This window comes from Staurois parvus, unplaced genomic scaffold (assembly GCF_062004578.1).
Source record: "Staurois parvus isolate SC_StPar_1 unplaced genomic scaffold, SC_StPar_1.0 ptg001062l, whole genome shotgun sequence".
NCBI lineage: Eukaryota > Metazoa > Chordata > Amphibia > Anura > Ranidae > Staurois > Staurois parvus.
In genome coordinates, this window is record NW_028318858.1 from 806838 (window position 1) to 830340 (window position 23503).

General features: G+C 42.1%; 1 protein-coding gene and 1 pseudogene across 1 annotated transcript in view; one reads left to right on the forward strand and one right to left on the reverse strand.

The window, feature by feature from the left end:
• Nucleotides 1-23503, forward strand: part of BAALC (BAALC binder of MAP3K1 and KLF4) — a 93318-nt gene that overhangs the window by 36900 nt on the left and 32915 nt on the right. The window lies entirely within an intron of this gene.
• LOC149440650 (U2 spliceosomal RNA) lies at nt 7613-7728 on the reverse strand (annotated as a pseudogene).

Here is a 23503-nt window from a genome sequence, read left to right on the forward strand (position 1 = left end):
CTCAGTGCAACCTGCGTTGCCTAAGAAACTTTCTAGTTTCTCTATGCTCTTGGTTTGCCTTATATTACTTGTATTCTGTACCTGACTACCCGTGTACCAACCTCGGCTTTGTCTGCCATTTTCAATTGCCTGTCTTGACTTCGACTTGTTTACCTTATCCTTTTCTGTCTCCTGCCATCTATATTCTGTACATGTGAGTAGTCTCCGCATTGTCAGCCAGGTGTACTTGGGGGCAGCGACCTGGTTCCAGTTTGCTGCAAGCTCATCCCGAGTATCAGGGGCCCTGGTGAAGAAGCAGGCTGGGTTATAAACTCCACATCCTGCGGAACCCTGAGTTGGATTTCTACAAGGGCCTATTACCATAGATGGGCAGCCAGAGGGTAGAAAAAATGAGTGGATGAGCGATCTGAACACGGATAGGCAGTTGTCCTATTCATGCTCAGTAGAATATCATCCAATGGTCAATTTAGCTACCAGCATGTTTTTGAAGAGTGGGAAGAAGCAAAGTAGCCAGAGAAAAGCCAAGCAAGTACAAGGAGAACAGGCAAACTCCATGAAGATAGTGGCATGACCATGAACTGAGGACCCTATTGCTGCAAGGCAGTAGTTCTAAATAGTAAACCACATTATTACTGCACTATAAATGTTTACTTCTTTCTGACAAAGCACAAAGAGATTTATTGCCAGTGACGCATGCTGCAGAAGGATTTAAATATTTGAGGTGGTGACCTTGGATAAGGGTCTTGCCTCCCAGGTTGCTGCCCCGAGAGGATGCCATTAAAGGAGGAGTTTTGTCTTTGCCTTCAAAAGGATGTTGTGTTGTTTGGAGGTCTTTTACCTCCCAAGCCTCCTGCCTGAGTAGGACTTTACTGAAAGAGGGTCTTGAGCCTGGGCCTAGGGAATTTATGCTGCCTCCTGAAGGGTAAATCCAGAAGGAGCAGGAAGATGGCTGCCAGTGTAGAGCATCCCAGGAAGAGGCTTTGTTGCTGAGTAGTTCAGATCTGCTGAGTGTTCAGGAGAGCTGGGTTCAAACTGCTGTGGAAATTACAGTAAGCTCTAGGTAGTTGTGCTTAAAGTGCAAATTTAGTCAAAATCTAACTAAGGCTAAGCCTACTTCCACCCCCCATTCTAAATCTATTCTATCTAACCCTGTAAAGACATGTTCTGTATACTTACCTATTTTGAAGACGCTCCGGTCTGGTCACATGATCTCTCCAGCAGCGGCTTCTGAGAGATCGCCAACAATGGCTGCAAATGCCTGGGAGATGACATCACTCATAGGCTTACTATGCAGATCTTTTCTTTACAGGGTTAGATAGAATAGGCTTAGAATGGGGGTAGGAGTAGGTTTAGCCTTTGTTAGAATTTGACTGAACTTTCACTTTAACAGTCTACCAATACAGATTGCCGCTCGTAGCTTAAAGGTCCATAGCTTGTTTAGACTGTTGCTAAAAGAGAAGTCCAAAACCATTTTTGTTTATTTTTAGGTATCTTGTACCATCTCTTTTGAGTTTATTGAGCGCCCAGTTCTTTTCACCCCACAAAGAGCAAAGGATTCCATCCTGAGAATTGAACTTCTAGCACACTGAGCTAAATCGGGGTCCTCCTTATCTTCCTATTGGTTGTACACTTTTAACATTCTTTGCTTAGTAAAAAGATTAATATAAAAACACATGTAAAAAATCTACACAGGAGTTGGGATTTGTACTTTTATATGTTTATGAGGGCACATATCATAATGAGTGTGAGTAATACAAAGAGCACACACTTAAAATCTACCAGAGAACATTCTTACACTCTGGGAATCACAGAATGACTGCTTGAGCTGTGCAAAGAAAAGGTTTACTGAAGATTGTATCTTCATGCGTCAACAGTCGTTTTTTGTACCAGCATGACGCATCTAGGTTAAAGCAATATTAAACCCAAAACTAACAATGTATTATATTGCCTTCCAATAATTAAATGCGGTTGCTGCATTCATTTTCTTTTCTTAGGCTTTTTTCTATTTTGCTTTCACCTGCTGATCTGGCCAGTAACACACCTCCTGTATTAGAGTGCCCCCACTCTGGATGAAGGAGCACAGGGGACACTTTAGGACAGTAGCACTGTCAAGCTGCAGGGATGAGAGTGTTAGACCTACTAGCAGATTTAAATGCACAGGCAAATTTTCTTGAGAATTGTGCTGTAGATTTATAAAAAACCATATAATATGGTCAAACCTAAACAACACTTTCAATTGTATACAATTAGGCAGGCACTACATAGTTAAAGGTAAATCTACAGGAAATTGGACTGAAAATTGTAAGAAAATTGTATAGTGTATGGCCAGCCTAAGGCTGCTAAATGGCATGGGCATGGCCCATGACAGTCCTATCACGTACCGCGGTCGCCACACATGTCCCGTGAATACTTTCTAAGCAGTTATAGCCGTTTTTTGTCTTTTGGGGACAAAGGTTTTACACAAGTAAATGTAAGGTGATCATTGCAAGCACCCCTGTCAGTGGTAAATGGGTTGTCTCATCTCTGTAATTGATACATTCTGCTGGAGAGCTTGTTCTTTTGAAAAACAACAGACTTGCTAGCTGGATCAAAAGGTGAATGTAGAAGAAAAAAAGCCTAAAAAGAAAATGAATATATCTAATGATTGGTATGCTGCAATATAATAAATGTTTGAATTTGGGTTTAATGCCACTTTAAAGTATAACACAAAAATTAAAGTTTCATATATTGTAGTTTACCATTACTTAAATCTGGTGACTAAATATGGTGACTACCCTAGGTTTATTTTTTCAGTCTTGTTTTTCTTTTATTTTCACCTTGTAAACCTGCCATACATACACACATACATTACATATGCACAATATGCATGTGAAGTAGGGGTCCTAGATTGTAAGCTTCTTGAGGGCAGGAACTGATGATGTGAATGTATAGAATGTTAAGAGCTGTGTAAATTCTCGGTACTATATAAATAGCCTGTAGTAAATAAATACATAAATAAATACAGTAAATAAATACAGTAAATAAAATGTATAGAAATAAACCCAATTCTCCCAGTTCAAGGTTTTAATGAGACAAGGAGCTATAATAAACATTTTCATTTACTAAAACTAGAGAGTACACAATCCTTGTTCAATTAAGCTTTGACAATAGAACCTGAAAGCTGATGGGTTTCTAAGCAGAGCTGCTCCAAGAGTTTGCACTGTCCAGTTTTAGTAAATGAACCCCATTGCGAATGAAGTACCAACTTGTGGGGCAATGTAGTAATGCTCTTGGTCCAAGCCATAGTTTCTGTTTGTGAATGTATTGTCTATCTATGTGAATAATGTATAGAATGCTTTACATGGCAACATTTATGTTTCTACAGTTAACAATTCTTCTTAAATCCTAATTGAAATGTCATATCCTTTAGGGGCCCTTTATAGTCTTGTACCTTTTATGTTGATATAGCACCCTAATAGCCAGGGCTGTCTTTAATATTGATTAGACTCTGGGCAAAGGTTTTTTTTTGGGCCCCTGATCCCCATGAAAATTTACTTTCTGCCTGCTCTAAGGCATACAATAAATAGCAGCTAGACTCAAAGTGAGTTTCCTGCAGCAGATCAGGCAGCGATTGCGATTGGTTGCCGGAGGTCACAGCATATCATTACCTCTCAATGACTGGTTGCTAATTTGCGTGTTTTCACATACACCAGAATTCATGATGCTGTGGCACTGTGTGGCTCGGTGTGATTTTGAAAAAGGGTCAGAGACTTTTTTCCGCATTTCTAGCGCATAGAGCAGTCCATTGAAATGAATAGGCTGCCCTGCACGTGACATACATCTTTATCCATCCCATCAGTACATCTTTGCATCCTAAATTTCCCTGCAAACCCAAACCTCCCCCATCCTTGTCTCTGCAAACTCCCCCCCCACCCACCTTAACTCTACTGGCCTCCTCCGCTCACCTGTGCACCCCAAACTGTAACTCCTTGTTTGCCTACCTCCGCACACCCCACACCAACTCCACTTTGCTTACGTTTGCAGAACAGACAAATGGTAGGCTCAGTGACCACAGTTGAAGGCAGGACTTTCAAGCATGCCCCTGTTGACCTCTCCATTGAGCAGCATTCAGCAGAGGTGATGGTGGCTGGAAACTCAGGGGGGCATAATATATAAACATAAAGCTGGTGGAGGTTTTTTTTGGACACTATTAATGTACATTGATTACACTATTGATTGTACACTCTTGATGTACGGTTTCACTGCTAATTATTCAACCAGGACTAGATATTTTCTTTGGTTGGGTAGCTAATATTTGCATTTGCATCCTGAAAGCCCCTAAATCCAGGGGTGTATTTACCACAAGTCAAACAAGGAATTTGCCTAGGGCGGCATTTTTCAGAGGGGGCAGCACTGCCCCTCGGAAGAAGGGACACATGCGGCATGGGGACCTGCTGGGTTCCGAGAGAGGCTGTGAGTTTCATGACAGTGTATGCACAGCCCCACTCTTGTTCCCAGGGATGTCTGGAGCTGTTAAGGTGAGTGTCTCTCTCGCCATGGGGGATGGTGGCTGGTGTATGGGGGGCAGTTGTAGTGGAAGGCTCTCTTGGGTGGGAGGCAGGGGTGTTGTTGGTCAATGTCAGGCTCTCTCTATGGGGGTGCGACGATTTTTCTGTTGCCTAGGGCAGCACAAAACTTAAATACACCACTGCCTAAACCAGCTACCTCTAGTACTTACCCAAGGCTACATTTACGCTACATGTGAGTTGTTGCGTGTTAACATGCAGTGCAACAGTATGTGTTGTATGAATGCTGCATTCACTATCATCTTCAATGTCCCTCTCCCGACCAGCCAAAGCAAACGCACCTCTCATCTCAGTGCAGTGCAAGAACACACGCATTGCCTTGAGGTGTGCTGATGAAAAAACGAAGCAAGTGCTTTTTTTGCCCCAGGAACACAACAAAAAATCACGCATCGACAACAGCATTCACTTTTCTGCTCATTTACACATGCATGTTTTTTTGCATGCCCATGGGCTACAAATCATTCCTGCTGTATTTTTTTATTCAGCACACCACAAGGCAGTATGTAAACCCAGCATGTTACGTCTGTTTTTCAGTGAGAGCAGGATGGCCTCTATAAGCAGAGGTGAGGATTTGCCGAATGAGGAACTGACATTCCCAAAGCAACATATTATCAGCAGGCAAGCAGTTTCAGACACTGTGTGGCCTTCTGCAATACAGCCATGTCTGGAAGAGAAAAAAAAAATGTTCAGTAGGCTGTGTGTGCCATATGCATTTCAAGGCTTCATTTCTAGCTCTGAATGAAGTACACCTTTAAAAAAATCACTTTAGCCATTTTAATTGATTATGTCTGTGGAAACAGGGTTACCGGCATGCACAAGTATCAAAAATACAATGTGCTTTGCATAGAAACTTCAGAATCAGAGAAGCAGCATCCGTCTGTATTAACTGAAATACATCTGTGGACAGCAGAAAGTAAGTACAGTAAATTAAATTTCCCTTTCCAGACAAGAAGAGGGCATGACACCAATAGCAAAAGAAATATATTATAAATTGAGTTTTAGAGATTGCCAGATGATTGTTTGTGTGCGTGGCTGCAATACATAATCACCAAGGAGTGACTGCTCCCGACTCCATTCCTGATCCACACACGTCATTTGCTTTCGTTAGCTTTTACCAGACCAGTGCTGGGCATTTTATTTGGAAGTATTTAAAGGCTAAGTTCACCTTTTGAAAAAAAATAATAAATGCGTGTTTTTTTTGCAGGTACAAAAGTGTGCATTTATTATTTTGTGTCTGCAAAGCATTGCACCACCAATCAGTAGATTTCTGATGCCATGCAGATCTTGTTTTGGCGGTTTTGCTACCGCACTTATTCCCTTGATTCTATCTAAGATTATAAATGTAATAAGTGATTACAAACTTTTGTCTGTACATGAATTTAGTCATTCCTCATGTGGCTATTCCCAATAATGTTAATACCAAATAATAACTGTGTAAAAAATAAAGATCTAATTTATTTACACAGAAAAGAAGCTTGCTATTAATCAAATATAACAAAATATAACTTTAAAAGTAATTATACAATGCAAATACAGAATGTTACCAATACAAAGAGATGACTACAGGAAAGAAAGTTACAGAAAAGAAACATAGAATAATACGTTACGGAGACTTCCTGATGACTGGGCTTCCAAAGAGACAGAAATTGAGCAATGGCATATTTTTATGCCCCCTCCATTTCAAGTAAAGGCACACCCTTAAATAAGTTCCAGTATTTTGCCATTTCTGTTCAAAGGGGGGGCTCTGTGATTTGTGAAAGATATTGGCCAACTGTATAGGCCAATGTCCAGGGAAGCATACCTCCTTTGAAGCCAGTTCCCAGAGGAAGATCTATGACAATACTCCCTAGGAGGTGTTAGAAATGACGACTCCACATCTTCTTCAGCCAGGCCAGCCTAAACAGCATAAACCTCTACAGGAAACCTTCTAAGAGGGGGTGTTGAGGTGATGCAACAGATGGTAAATAAGTTGCAGGAATTGAGACCCCTATCAGAAGTTCACAATAACGTTAAAAATTATTGTAGGCCCAAAATATCTATCACAATCTCCTGCAGATCTGTCAGAATATCTGCTTGCTGTATGGGATGCATGAGCAATCAGATATACTGACAGAAAGAATGAATGAACTACCACGGCACTCCACAGCGCCGTGGTAGTTCATTGAGGACTACATGTTGACATCCACTAAGGCTGTTGGGACTTGTAGTCTCTCAGATGACTGTGAATGAGTGACATGGCTGTGTGGGCGGAGCCCCGCACGGCCACTTTTTTAAAAATTTGACAGCTAGCAAAGGGGGAGAAGATCCCCTGCAAGCTGTCAAAGCAGGGAGCAGGGGCAGTCTGATCGTAACATGTTAGATGTTACACCCTGAATGTGGGTGTAACATGTAACATGTTACAAAAAGTAAACTTATGCTTTAAAGGATAAGTTTACCTTTTGAAAAAAATAATAAATGCACGAAAAATGTGTATGTATTATTTTTTTCTGTAAGGAGCCTGCAGAGCATGGTTGGTCGAATTTCGAAAATCAATGGTGGTGCCATCGGATTACAAAACGCACACAATTTCCAATTTTCTAAAGAAAATTTGTTTGGAATTCAACCCATGTATGGTCTGCATAAGTGACAGTTGAAAAAACAGTGAGGAAAAATAAATAAATAAATAAATAAGTGGCCATGCAATGGTGCACTGGCTAAGCCCTGTGGCCTTTAGCAAAAAAATTGCCCTGGACTTAGCCAAAAGGCCTAGCCCTAAAAGGCGCAGTGCAGATAAAGTGTTTAAAACAGTGACCATGTGCACTTTTTACACATGGGATCTCATCCCCATGTGTTACTAAGAGCACCCCTTGGGCAACCACTCCCAGGAGGCACTGCTCTACAGACTCTCTGCCTCCCTGGCCAGATAAGGTAGACCAATTTGAATCAGGAGGAACTGGGCCCATCTGGTTTTCTCAGGGGAATTACTCCCGTGCTTCAACTGCCTGTGAGCGCCCCAGTTTCTCTTCCAGCTGGTACTAACCTTCAGAGCCCCCATCATACCAGCAGGGAAACTATACAGCCAGCCTTCCTCACCAAAAGGCAAGAATGTTAGCGGAGCACCCCTACTGGACCCTGATAAGAACAAATAATACACTTGATCTTAGCCAAAAGGCCGAGAAGTGATAAAAACTGACAGGTGGTCTAATCCATCTCCATTCTATCATTTTGCATAGCTTAAGGGAGGGTTATAACCCCTGTCAGTTTATTTTTTGCCATCTTTGTCCCATTGGGGAGATTTACCTTCACTTAATGCCTTGTAGCCAAAAATGGAAGTGAGGAGAAATCCCTGAAATTAAGGGAATTCCTTGGGGACCCCCAGGTCACCAGAACTAGTGTCCCCTTTGGAAAATTTCCCCTCTATTAGTTTTCTGGGGACAGCCCAAAAGTGGGGATTTTCTTTTAATTTCACTTTCAATGATAATGGTAAACAGGACACATAAAGAGCGTGAATCTCCTTAAAAGGGGCACAAAAAGCAATAACAGCTGACAACAACAAGAGTTCTAATCCCTCTTCACTCTATCCAAAACTAAAAAAAAAAAAAAAGTTTTGACTTTAGTTATACTTTAAGGTTTAAACTTAATATATACCGTATTTTCCGGAGTATAAGACGACTGGGCGTATAAGACGACCCCCTACTTTTCCTGTTAAAATGTAGTGTTTGGGCTATACTCGCCGTATAAGACTACCCCTCTTCCAATGCACACCAGTGGGAAGAATCGTGCCCCATCATTGGTGTTAGTGGGAGGAATAGTGTCCCATCATTGGTATTAGTGGGAGGAATAGTGTCCCATCATTGTTGTCAGTGGGAGGAATAGTACCCCATCATTGGTGTCAGTGGGAGGAATAGTGCCCCATCATTGGTATTAGTGGGAGGAATAGTGCCCCATCATTGGTGTCAGAGCGACGAATCGTGCCCCATCATTGGTGTCAATGGGAGGAATAGCACCCCATCATTGGTGTCAGTGGGAGGAATAGGGACCCATCATTGGTGTCAGTGGGAGGAATCGTGCCCCATCATTGGTGTCAGTGGGAGGAATCGTGCCCCATCATTGGTATCAGTGGCAGGAATAGTGCCCCATCATTAGTATCAGTGGGGGGAATAGTGCCCCGTCTTTGGTGTCAGTGGGAGGAATCGTGCCCCATCATTGGTGTAAGTGGGAGGAATAGCGCCCCATCATTGGTATCAGTGGGGAGAATAGTGCCCCATCTTTGGTGTCAGTGGGAGGAATTGTGCCCCATCATTGGTGTCAGTGGGAGGAATAGTGTCCCAACATTGGTGTCAGTGGGAGGAATAGTGTCCCAACATTGGTGTCAGTGGGAGGAATAGTGTCCCATCATTGGTGTCAGTGGGAGGAATAGTGCTCCATCATTGGTGTCAGTGGGAGGAATAGTGCCCCATCATTGGTGTCAGTGGGAGGAATAGTGCCCCATCATTGGTGTCAGTGGGAGGAATAGTGTCCCAACATTGGTGTCAGTGGGAGGAATAGTATCCCATCATTGGTGTCAGTGGGGGGTGGAATAGTGCCCCATCATTGGTGTCAGTGGGGGGGGAGGAAAAGTGCCCCATCGTTGGTGTCAGTGGGGGGGGAGGAAAAGTGCCCCATCGTTGGTGTCAGTGGGAGGAATAATGCCCCATCATTGGTATCAGTGACACCAATGATGGGGCACTATTCCTCCCACTGACACCAATTACACCTGTTCTAGTATGGTGCTGCTGCAGCCAGCATATGTGGTTGCAGCAGCACCTCTGCACGGCACACTTACCGGCCGCTCCTTCACTCAATTTTCGTGAGGCCGCTTGGCTCCGCCTCCTCGCCGGTGATTGGCCGCCTGTGTGCCTTTCCTGAGCTACAGTTCTGGCGGCCAATCACCGGTGAGGAGGCGGAGCCAAGCAGCCACGCAAACATCCAGTGGCCGAACCGAATGAAGGAGCAGCCGCGCTTCCTGGACCGGGTCGTCGCGGGACCGGAGCCAGGTAAGAGACAGCAGCCCCTGCCCACCCCTGTACTTAGTGTCCGTTCCGTTGGAAGGGGGGGCGGCAGCACCACGCCGCCCCTCTAAAAAGTGTCAGCATGCCGTATACCGGCGTATAAGACGACCCCCGACTTTTGAGAAAGATTTTTAAGGGGTAAAAAGTCGTCTTATCCGCTGGAAAATACGGTAGTATATATAGAATAAAATGTAATCCTAGTGGTTGACGTTAAAAAATTGACACCAGTTTTCACCCTTTTCCGCCATACCCAAAAATAGATAAAAACGTAGCTTTTGAGGTCCACAGTCATCTCCTGACTCTGGCTGACATTGTCAATCATATTTGCTGCAAATGATTTTGACCCCCCCTAGTGTAGAATGGAGATGTGAGTATATATACTGCTCTCATATCATAGTTACATAGTTAGACGAAAGTCCATCCAGTTCAACCATAAAAAAAAAAAAGTCATAATAATGATTATAATCATGTGTGAGTAGGACTTTATTCTATTAAAGCAGGAGTGACATTGTGCTATGACACTGCTCCCCTCCTCCACCGTTCTGTAAGCAACTGTGCTCAGACAATACATACAATATTAACAAATGGTTATGAATAAGATCTGCAAAGGAGAGAATGTCAGAGAAGAGACATATGAGCTGCCTGCAGCACTTACCATCCTAAACTGAAAACATTGCCTCTAATTTGTATTCAGGAGTGTTATATATATATAACTGCTTATAAAAAGAATGAAGCAGATTGTACAGTGAATGTGATGCAGCCAGAAATTCAGACTCGTTCTTTTTCTCTTGTGTTTCTGTTTGCAATAGAAAGGCAGCATCTTTTATGAAGCACAGCGTATATAGCGTTTAGTTCTATTAGTGCAAGTTAAATAATAAAAACAGGATATATACAGTGGGGATCGAAAGTTTGGGCACCCCAACTAAACATTTGTATTAATGTGCATAAAGAAGCCAAGGAAAGATGGAAAAATCTCCAAAAGGCATCAAATTACAGATTAGACATTCTTATAATATGTCAACAAAAGTTCGATTTTATTTCCATCATTTACACTTTCAAAATAACAGAAAACAAAAAAATGGCGTCTGCAAAAGTTTGGGCACCCTGCAGAGTTAATATCTTGTACTGCCCCCTTTGGCAAGTATCACAGCTTGTAAACGCTTTTTGTAGCCAGCCAAGAGTCTTTCAATTCTTGTTTGAGGTATCTTTGCCCATTCTTCCTTACAAAAGTCTTCCAGTTCTTTGAGATTTCTGGGCTGTCTGTCACGCACTGCTCTTTTAAGGTCTATCCATAGATTTTCAATTATGTTGAGGTCAGGAGATTGTGAAGGCCATGGCAAAACCTTCAGTTTACGCCTCTTGATGTAATCCCCCGTGGATTTCGAGGTGTGTTTAGGATCATTATCCATTTGTAGAAGCCATCCTCTCTTTAACTTCAGCTTTTTCACAGATGGCATCAAGTTACCATCCAAAATTTACTGAAATTTTATTGAATCCATTTTTCCTTCTACTCGTGAGATGTTCCCTGTGCCACTGACTGCAACACAACCCCAAAGCATGATTGATCCAACCCCATGCTTAATAGTTGGACAGAGGTTCTTTTCATTAAATTCTGTGCCCCTTCTTCTCCAAACGTACCTTTGCTCATTCCGGCCAAAAAGTTCAATTTTAACCTCATCGGTCCACAGAACTTGTTTCCAAAATGCATCAGGCTTGTCTATATGTTCATTTGCAAAGTTCAAACGATGATTTTTGTGGTGGGGACGTAGAAGAGGTTTTCTTCGGATGACTCTTCCATGAAGACCATATTTGTACAAGTATCTCTTTATAGTGGAATAGTGTACCACAACTCCAGTGTCTGCCAGATCTTTCTGGAGGGATCGTGCAGTCAAACGTGGGTTTTGAATTGTTTTTCTCACAATCCTGCGAGCTGTTCTGTCTGATATTTTTCTTGGTCTTCCAGATCTTGCTTTAACTTCCACTGTTCCTGATGACTGCCATTTCTTAATTACATTCCGAACAGAGGATATTGACATCTGAAAACGCTTTGCTATCTTCTTATAGCCTTCTCCAGCTTTGTGAGCGTCAACTATTTTCAGTTTCAGTTTTCTAGACAACTGCTTAGAAGAACCCATGGTGCTGATTGTTGGGGCAAGGTCAGATGAGTCTGGACATTTAAAACCTTTGAGATTGACATCACCTGGTCTTCCCAGACGATGATTGAGAACAATCCATGACACTGGCAGGTCTCAGCTTTGCAAAGGGGGTAGTGCATGCTATAAATTCTGCAGGGTGCCCAAACTTTTGCAGACCCCATTTTTTTGTTTTCTGTTATTTTGAAAGTGTAAATGATGGAAATAAAATCTAACTTTTGTTGACATATTATAAGAATGTCTAATCTGTAATTTGATGCATTTTGGAGATTTTTCCATCTTTACTTGGCTTCTTTATGCACATTAATACAAATTTTTAGCTGGGGTGCCCAAACTTTCGATCCCCACTGTATATATATACACACACACAAATGTTTTATGGAGTTTATGACCCTTTACACTTCGAACCTTCTCTTTTTTGGTTCCTTTTGATTTGTTAAATCCACCAATGATTGCATTATGTTATATCTGTTCCGTAAGATCATAAAATACCTGTTGATTCTTTTAGAAATCCTGTCAGCTAATGACTTTCTGCCTGTGCTTCACTCCTATCAATTATATGTTCTTACCTCTCTTTGAAGAATACATAATCCCTCCCCTGTTATGGATGTAGCACTACTCCCTCAGGGGCCACTGGGTAATTTTTGGGTTCCCTCTCTTGCCTTAACCCTCTCTGAAACCCAAACCCCTGCTGACACCACCTTTAACCTCTGACCAGAAGAACCCTCTGGCTGCAACCATAAAATAGACTCACACACAGTTTAGAGTAAACTGATATTTTGGTTGTATTAAGGTCAAAAGTAAGCACAGTAAGGCAACAAAGAAATATATGCATGATATAACAGTTATCACTCTTAATAACTTCAAATAAGGGTCAAAACACAGCACAATCTCAATCAGTTCTAGATGTCCTGCAATTTAGAATTTAAACGGTAGCCCCAGTCCTGAGATATTTCTTCCCTAGTAAGCAAAGAAAAAACTACAAATACAGAGGCTATCTCACGTTGGCCTCTCAGGGGCTGGTGACTGGGTTTAATTCTGAGAAAAGAAGAACTCTTCAATTAAATAGGCCAATGTCCCTTTAAACCGCAGTATCTGATCTTCTGCATGCTTGATGGGGCCCTAGTTGGTGCACAAAAAGATTAAAAATTTCCTTTAGGCAAAGATAGAAGTTCCTTCTTAGAGGGTGAAAAGGATCTGCCCCTTTAAGTGGTATTTAAATTTGGATGGTACCCCTTTAACTCCTGCAAGGTGAGATGTAGGAAAAGCAAAGATTAATGAATGGGGCTTTGGCTGGCTGAATGACTTCTGATTAAAAATGTAGCTTGAATTTGACTACTTAGTTTTCACTTGTTCTGATTTGCTTTTTCCATATCTTTGCTTGTTTACTGTCAGCATCAACCTATTTACTGTGACAGTGCTGGGCTCCAGCTTCTTTATGCTGAGATGCATCTTGAGAGGCTCCAGAATAGCTATTATGAACAAAGAAAACTGTGTTTTTTTGTTTTCTTCTTGTCTCGAAGGTCCCAGACTGAGTTCTGCAGTCCAGAGGCTAAAAAGAGCTTTGGGGGGAAGATGTCTCTAACTTTGTGTCTCGGTTTTACCAGAGAACAGCAGTCTGTGTGTGTGCAAGTGTGCACACCCTTTATAGTCAAGGACTGGACAGTAGTGCAGGGCTGCACCCAGTAAACAGGAGGTCCCCTACCTGGGTTAGGGCAAGGGCCAGTGCAGCAGGGAGCATGTGCCACAAGAGTACACAGTTGAGGGACCAGCCAAAGCTGAGAGGTAGTCTGAGGGACCAGAGTAGGCTTGAGCAGTGGTGCTGCGAACAGAAGCCAGGAGGCTTTATGTTATTTTTTTTCTTGTGAAGTGATGGTGGAAACCCCATGCGAAGGCAAACCTTTTACTTTCGTTTTAAATAAAAGTTGGTCACCAAGCCCTGAAACATAGTTCCTGACTGCCGGGAACTCACTGGAAAGTAACAATGTGCTTTCTCCATGAATACCTGAGGGCCCATTCACATCTCTACAATGTGTATATCACATGTTGCTTTAAGACAGCCCATTCATGCACCAATAAAGGTGTGTATAGCATTTTTGGCACTGCACTGGAGGGGGTTGGTATGCTGGCAGTGGGGAACGTTTCACTCCTTCCAAGTCCAGAGAGTTGTACATATGTGAGGTGAGATTGTTGAGGATAGTGTTGTAGGCAATTTTTGGCGAGTGGGGTCTTTAAGCTCAAATGCTTGAGCAAGGACCCCAAGATTGGGGTCATCAAAGAGAGAGAACACTATTGGGTGACCACCCCTTTAGATCCCTGATGCAAGGGAAAAATGGCCACTCTACAGTCACCATCCCAGGGGAAGCCCAAAATGCAACAGATTCCCTTTGTTGATCAACATGCCTGTAGTCCACTGATACCTGAAAGAAAGAGCAGTGGCAGTGACAGCTGCTTCAGGACCACTTTTCAGCTTTTTTTACAGGCAGTGCCTGTGCAGGATCCAGGACTGATGCAGACTCTCTCATGAGATGAGATGACCTATTGGATTATTTGGTGCCCATGCTAGACAACTGCCTTGGGCTTGCATAGTATATTCTGGAGCATTTGGCTTACCCTGCAGCCAGTGTAATGTCTGAGAGAGCCATCTGCCCCCCCTCCCCCCCAAAAAAAAGATTCTTGCCAGCATTACCTGCTTCTGCCACCTCTCCTGGCCTATTCTGGTAGTCCAGCACTGTAAAAGTGTCACAAAATGTTTCCGCAGCTGCACCTCAGTGTTCAAATTTCTGTTTGTTGTAGGGCAATTCCTGATTTGTCTCTCAAAGTCTGCGTTCTATTCCAGTGCCGAGACACTCTAGACGTGCCACAGTGTTTTTGCAGCTGGACCTCAAATTTTGTAAAAATGTCTTGTGAAATAAATCCTGTATTGCACCTCTGCATTTGTGGCCTATTCCAGCGCTCCAGCACTTAAAGACACTTGTGGCTATTAACTCTCAGATAATACACTCTTTTTCAAGGTATGTCTCTCCCTCCTATGTTGCGACCTAACCAAGCACTTACATACTGTTTGGCCACTGAACAGTATTTGTGGCTATTGTTTCTATAATGTTTCTTACAAGATGAAAACCTGCCTGGTGTCTCACTCTTATATTGTAGCCTAACCAAGCTGCTTACATAATGTTCAGAATGTGGGCTTGTGGTTTTGAAGTGTTTTTGTGCACTCTTATTTGACATGTTATTTTTTTTAAAGGCAATGCAGTGTGGTACTGCAAAAAAAAAAGTTTACAAACTTCACTGATAAACAATTGTGTCACTGGCCAATTTGTAGGACGTTGAGGGCTTAATTTTTTTTCATTTCTGTCGCTGCTTCTTCCACCTGTTTGTTCAGGCCTATTACAGCTTTATAAAATATCAGGTGTTGCAGCCAAAACTACCTAAAAAATCTTTTTTACAAGTTTGAAATTATTCTGATTGGGGTGCTGCTGCTATATATTTAGCCAAGCTAACTGTAAAAATAAACAATTAATTACATACAGTATACAAAATATTTTATGCTACAATTCACTGTTGCTGGTGCTGTCTGTGGAAATTGTACAGTTTAATTACACCATATACAGCTTAAAAACTGCATCTTCCAAGCATGTAGTTAAAAAAAAATCGTGTTTTTCCCATTTTGCTCTTCAAGCCACTATCAACAGACCCTCTACCCATTGTATGGTATGTTTAATTTTTTTATTTTGCCTTGTTTAATGTGCCCCATGGCAGTGCCCAATTAAAATGTTTTTTTGAAAATGGCCTGCCTATTGGCCTTGAAAAGTACCAGAATTTAGTTTAAATATTCACTCCACCCCACCCCTTGAACTTCAATGTGGTTTAATTAAGTTGGGAGTTGCAGTGGATTTCAAGCATAATTCAACAAACCCCCCCATAAATTGAACCTGGACAGATTTGCTCATCCCTACTTAAAATGTATTTTTTTTTAATCTTCGTGCTGTGTTGCACACATTGCTGGGTTCAGTATGGTTTAGCAACTGTAGTATCACAGGGCTGTCATGTACTTATCACATTTAAGCACACATCCTTTTAAGTGTTGCTACTTTCATATTCTCCGTCGGCACAGGGCTTTGTGAAGCCGTGTTCTCAGATTTTAAGCAATGGTTTTCATGTTGAGACATTATATGAAACATTTTTTGTGCTTGATTTCTTTTGCTGGCTTCCTACTTATTTCCTTTCTAGCAGAACGTTACATCTTTTCCCTTCTTATTTCACACATTTGAATTTTTAATAAAGCAGTCCGAAGAGCAATGATGATGTGCAAAGTGCAGCAATGAACATCAAGAGATTTCTCATTTTGTCCCTTAAAGAGTACCTCAACAGAAACATCACAAATGGACTAACCCCCCCCCCCCCCCAAAAAAAAATTTAGTTTATTTTCATGGGTCTATGATCCAATCATATTACGTGATTGGTCGTCTTCTTCTTCTGGAAGTGGGTTGTCACTTATGTCACAGAGTAGAGCACCACAAATGGTATTGTACTTCTCTGCAGCGTTTCCCTTTAAGTCCAGGGTGATTTGATGGTGTACCTCAGGGGCAGGGCTTGGGGGGAAAATGTTCACTTCTTGCATAATGCCTGGTCTCATTTAAACCAGAAGAGGGTCAGCACTGGACAACTGGAGCAGTGAGTCTGCAGTGAGCAGCACCAGAGATAGGGTGACTATTGTGATGAAAGGTACTTTTTTATTTTAAAAACGTATAAGCCTATTTGTTTATTTTTATTTAAATATAGAGCTGGACTTTAAAGGAAATGGGTAATAGTTTGCATCTTTTTTTACTACAGGTAGGTTCAGGGCTAAAATATAACATTTGAGTACATTTGTTGTATTTTTTACAGATAATCATGAAATATTGTCTATGAATATTTTATATTTTCATATACAGTGAGCTGGTTCTCAGTTTCTTTATATATGTTTTCTTGTTTCTTTTTACCTTCTGTTGAAAAATCCCAATATGCTTTCTTGTTTCTTTTTACCTTCTGTTGAAAAATCCCAATATCTTACAGAATTTGGTAGCATAAACTGAAACTTACAAACAAAAGTGAATGAATTAGAGCTGCTTCTATACAACTCCAAAGGAGGATTCACTCAGAGACAGAGTATCTGAAAAGAACCAGCTTCTTCTGTGCTGTACATTTAGAAAACTAATAGTGCTCTGGGATTCCTTTATCATGTGCACATACTGTACACATTGTTTCTTTGTAAAACAAAGATTGCATATATGCTTTTAAGAAAGACATAAAACTTCAGTTTACAAACATAGGTTTTGTCAGGGATCCCCTCGATCCCCGCCGCGTTGGTCCCGGCGCAGGCGCAGTATGCCGCCCGGCGCAGGGACTCGAGCACTGGTTCCGGGCCGGCCGCGCCGTTCGAGTTCGCGCATGCGCAGTAGAAGCCGCGGCCGCCCGCTGGGCACCAATGGCAGCGCAGGGCGGGATATTTAAACGACCCTGAGCTGTCATTCAGTGCCTTCTGGTCTTTCCTGCATCCTGAATCCTGTGAACCTGTACCCTGTAAGTTATTGACCCGGATTGTACCTGACCTTGCTGTTTCTCCTATTCTGACCCTTGCTTTGCCTGACCTCTCTTCTGAATGCCCCCTATTGGATTTGACCTGCTGTTGCTGACCTGGCGTGTGACCCGACCATTCTATGCCCGCTGCCTTGTACCTTGCCGCCCTCTCTGTTACCGACCCGGCCCGTCTGACCTTGCTCATCCATCCATCCATCCCGTGCAGCGGGGTCTTCTGACCTCCTCACATCAGACTCTTCCCCGTGGGAGCCCCTTGCGCATACTGCTACCACTGACGGGCGCACCCAGTAGCCACGACCTGGTCTCAGGGAGCTCCAAGTCCATCCCCACCATCAGGGGCTCTGGTGAACAAGCACCCTGGGACTTAGACTCCGTGCGCTGGGGACGCCTATTCAGTGGAGTGCTAGTAGTACCGCCGGGCGGTCCCTTACAGGTTTACCAGAGTACTGACTCCAAAATACTATAGTTTTCTTTTACAATAGTATTTTTTTTTTAATTGAGCTTTATAGCAGATGTCACACAGTGTTACTAGTAAGGAATGCAGTCTCCACTCACATAATTACACTATTCATCATCATTACTATTCATCTCTTCTGTGAAAAGTACATGCTTATGTTCTCATATTCAAAGGGAAGGCGCAATCAAAATGAACTCCGATCTTTTCTTTAAATCAATTGACCACACAAAGGCTTTTGGTTATGGGAGTAGCATTGAAGGGAGCTATATTCTTTATTTATCCATCTCAAAAAGACTATTTCGATAGGTCTGTAGTCTGTGCATAAAAAGGTCAAGCAGGAGTCCAAAAGCTAGCCACCTGTATTGCCTTTGTAGCCTCTTGTTGGCTGATCATTTCCCCATTATTACATTACCATACTTTGTTCTGCACCATGTCTGTGTTAAGATGCTCATCTTGTGAAGATAAGAGTTCTTCATTTTAGAGCTGTCTCCCTGATGATTGGTGACATGACTAGTCGGGTAAAGCACTTGAAACAACAGGCAAGTTTCAAAAAGCAGAGATACACAGAATAAATGAACCTGAAGCATGGAGATCCTTGGACTGCAGGTTCTTAGATACAGCTTCCTCTTCAGAAAGGAGAATTGTGAGCAGCACATTACTGACATCACCAAAACTCACTCCAAATCTGGAGAGACTAGCCTAAGAGTGCCTAGGAATTGGCTCTTTTTCAGTAGGAATTTAAAGCTGACCTTCACAGCATGCTCATGGGAGTTTCGGCCGCGGCACAAAGCTCTGAAGGAACAGCACGGGTATGCCATTCCTTCAGAGCTCATGCGCCAGTATTGTCACTGGCTGCTGCTCCGTAGAATATCTCCTAAATGGTTAATGTTTAGGAGATATTCCTTTTACCTATAGGTAAGCTTTATTAAGGCTTTACTACCACTTTAAGCAAAATTACCTTTCTAGAACTTCACTCTTTCAATTCAAGTTCCCATTTACATTTGATACTGTTTAGTATAGTCCTTTAAATAAACGTGTATGGGCGTCAACTTGTTTTTTGTTATCAATCATTGCTTCAATTCCTCACATATAGAAGACTGAGAGGTTTTTTTTTTTAATTAAAGTTCTGAGTGCATTTTAGCAGCATTGAATTACAAATGGATGATACAGTAGTGGATGAGCTGCCAGACACCTACACACAACTGTACATTAGATAGGTGTCTGAACCCGCTATTTAAAACCAAAGGAATATGGTATTTAGTGCGTAAGCAGATATTTATATTCTTTTTTTTATGCTTTATTTTATTCCAGGATGAAGTGAGCTGTTTTCTGGGTGGTTACAAACATTCATGACTTTTAAAGGAATTATATAGTGTTTCTGCATAAAATGTATATATTTGCTCAGGATTATTATTATTATTATAAAGGATTTATATAGTGCCAACAGTTTACACAGCACTATACAACATACGGGCAGACAGTACAATTACAATACCATTTAATACAAGAGGGACCTAATTAAAAATGTTTTTATTTTTTTAATTTCCATTTAGTAAACTAAATATGAAATATGGCTTATGGCTAATTCCTATACGCTATGTTGTGGCCTGAATTGCAGGATATCAGATTACATACAGATATAAACAGCAATGTGCATCCACTCCCTTCTCTTGCTCTTCTAGTAGAGATAATCATGAGCTTTTACATCTGCGGATGCAGTGAACAAGTACTATAGCTAGATCTTCTGTACATTCTGTTCAAACACTAAAACAATGAAATGCACCTTTGTGTGTGTAGCGCCCTCTAGTGTAAATAGTTGTTTAGTGTAGCTAGAGGCTGGAGGGCTCTACAGCTCAGTATTCTGGTACCTCCCCCTGCTCTGGAAGCTTGGAGAAGTGTCTAGAAGTCAGTAGGTTGAGGTGGGGAGGGGCTGATCTGCATATTTATTGGAGTCTGACCAATCCGAGGCAGGAGGCCTGGCAGTGTGTCAGACTAGCCCATGAATATGACAGAGCCTGGCCAGCAAGGGGAGTCAGGTGGAAGATGAATGTCTGAAGTGCTGCCGTGTAGCCTGGGGCCCAGGGAAGGGGTATTCTGCCTCCAGGCTGGAGACTGGAGAAAGGAGGAAAGCTGAAAGAGGGAGCTATACTTCCCTGTGTCCACCGGGGAAGGACAGCCTGCATAGCCTGGAAAAGAACCAGACCAGCGAAAGTCCCGAAATTCTATCCACAGCTGCAGGACAAAGAGAGTGTGGGTATGTCTCTATCCTCAGGGTCTATAAAGGAGAAGTCCGCAAGACCTTTGCAAGTCTTCAGGAGACAGTTTAGTGCTTACCAAAATCCCTTGTCCTGGGATCAGATACCGTAGCCAGGTGAGCTGGTATTGTGTTCACAAAGGAGACTCAGAGCTCCTACAAGTTGTCACTTTGCTGAAAATCCACTCCGAATTCCTAGAAGGGGATTACTTTGATAAAGAATGTCTTGGTTCTGGATGGAATGCAGTCAATAGTCTGTCATTTTGCAATATTCTAGTGAAGGAAATTGTGCTCATTTTGCTATTCTTCAATCAAGTTGGTCATCCCATAATCCCTTTACCCTATCCATGTCCAATTCCCTAATAATCACTAAAAACCAAGCCCATGGACTGTTTCTTGTGTCTTGTGTCTTGCGATTCATTTTGAAAGGGCATAATTCCCACCACATCTGCACCAGAGTCTTGCATGCAGCAATTTTTGGGAACGCACTACAGCGAGATTACATGTTTTTTGTACCATGTGATGCGGTGCAGGCAAACACCCTGCGTTTGCGACCTGTATTTGGGGTGTTGTTAAGATTGCACTGACACCCGCTGCAGATCACAAGGGCAGTGTGATTTGAATGCGGTTCAGGAAATATGCACAGATCGTGGGTTTTATGCACCGAATTCTAGTGTGAGCTAAGGCAACTAGAACACACATGCATTCCAGGGCACCACAGCACATTGTAATGCACTACTGCACTGCATCAGAAAAATTGCCGCACATCCATTTTTGGCCTGTTCTTGTGCTTTGAATGGGCTGCCCTAAAGCAATGCACAGTAATTCATGACAGAATATTCGTGTGTAAAGACGTGTTTATCGTTATCTGATCTCTGTTATACAGTAGTCTGCTCGGCTATGCACACTGCAGCTCACACTATATGGCCTTTTCATAGTGCACGGATTTCTCTCTGCTTAATGCAGTAGAGATGTGCAAAATGAAAATATTAGTTTCAGATTCATTTGTTGAATCAATCATTTATTTTTCTCATATTCACAGTGTTCAAATGTTTTGTCTTTGGAAGTCATTTCGTATATTCAGATTAGTTTCAGAAGACTCAGATTAATTTGTTATGTCTTTATGTTACTTTGGTGACTTGCTTGCATTTTTGATATGACTTGCTTGTGACTTTGATGAGACATGCTTCCAACTTTGATGTGACTTGCGTGCGACTTTTATGTTTTGCTACTTTGGCCAGTCATAACAATACAGAGTGTAACACATACAGTGGGGCAAAAAAGTATTTAGTCAGCCACCAATTGTGCAAGTTCTCCCACTTTAAAAGATGAGAGAGGCCTGTAATTGGCATCATAGGTAGACCTCAACTATGAGAGACAAAATGAGAAAAAAAATCCAGACAATCACATTGGCTGATTTGGAAAGAATTTATTTGCAAATTATGGTGGAAAATAAGTAGTTGGTCACCTACAAACAAGCAAGATTTCTGGCTCTCACAGACCTGTACCTTCTTCTTTAAGAGGCTCCTCTGTCCTGCACTCATTACCTGTATCAATGGCACCTGTTTAAACTTGTTATCAGTATAAAAGACACCGGTCCACAACCTCAAACAGTCACACTCCAAACTCCACTATGGTGAAGACCAAAGAGCTGTCGAAGGACACCAGAAACAAAATTGTAGACCTGCACCAGGCTGGGAAGACTGAATCTGCAATAGGCAAGCAGCTTGGTGCGAACAAATCAACTGTGAGAGCAATAATTAGAAAATGGAGGACATACAAGACCACTGATAATCTCCCTCGATCTGGGGCTCCACGCAAGATCTCATACCCGTGGGGTCAAAATGATCACAAGAACAGTGAGCAAAAATCCCAGGACCACACGGGGGGACCTAGTGAATGACCTGCAGAGAGCTGGGACCAACGTAACAAAGGCTACCATCAGTAACACACTACGCCGCCAGGGACTCAGATCCTGCAGTGCCAGACGTGCCCCCCTGCTTAAGCCAGTACATGTCCAGACCCGTCTGAAGTTTGCTAGAGAGCATTTGGATGATCCAGAAGAGGATTGGGAGAATGTCATATGGTCAGATGAAACCAAAATAGAACTGTTTGGTAGAAACACAACTCGTCGTGTTTGGAGGAGAGAGAATGCTGAGTTGCATTCAAAGAACACCATACCTACTGTGAAGCATGGGGGTGGCAACATCATGCTTCGGGGCTGTTTCTCTGCAAAAGGACCAGGACGACTGATCCATGTACAGGACAGAATGAATGGGGCCATGTATCGTGAGATTTTGAGTGCAAACCTCCTTCCATCAGCAAGGGCATTGAAGATGAAACGTGGCTGGGTCTTCCAACAAGACAATGATCCCAAACATACCGCCCGGGCAACGAAGGAGTGGCTTCGTAAGAAGCATTTCAAGATCCTGGAGTGGCCTAGCCAGTCTCCAGATCTCAACCCCATAGAAAACCTTTGGAGGGAGTTGAAAGTCCGTGTTGCCCAGCGACAGCCCCAAAACATCACTTCTCAAAATGGGCCAACATACCAGCAACAGTGTGTGCCAACCTTGTGAAGACTTACAGGAAACGTTTGACCTCTGTCATTGCCAACAAAGGATATATAACAAAGTATTCAGATGAGCTTTTGATATTGACCAAATACTTATTTTCCACCATAATTTGCAAATAAATTCTTTCCAAATCAGCCAATGTGATTGTCTGGATTTTTTTTCTCATTTTGTCTCTCATAGTTGAGGTCTACCTATGATGCCAATTACAGGCCTCTCTCATCTTTTTAAGTGTGAGAACTTGCACAATTGGTGGCTGACTAAATACTTTTGTGCCCCACTGTATGACTGAACTTACAAACACCTCTTACGTTGCTAACGAATGAAACAAATTAATTAATTGTTTTCAGTATGATTTATTTTGTATTCATTGACATTTGTTACTATTGTGAGTCAGAGATTCGGATACATCCGAATCTCTATATAACAACAATTTTGTCTGAATTTCGATTTGTAACGAAACAATCGCACATGTCTATAATGCAGTAGTGAAAGCTCTGTGATTGGAGAGGGGCCAGTTATATGACTTTCACAAGTCCATAGCCTGGTTTTCCCTGCAGCTTTCTTGTTTGTTATACTCCTATTAATTATTAGAGGTCCACCAGCTTCAGACTCTTAAAACTGGTAGAATGTTAAGTACAGCTATAAAGAACATTGCTGTGCCTTATAAATGTGGTTTTTTGTTTTTATTTTTTATTAAAGCACCAGTATGGCCAGACTGCTTCTTTTTAAATCAGTCCCTATGTCGTATAATTTTTAACCCCTTCTGCTGCTTCTTGAATATTCTTCCACACTCAGCTCCATCAGATCACACTGACATGAAGAACCTCTAACAAGATGGTCACCTCTACACATTCCAGATGAAGCATTATAAGTCAGTAATGGGAAACT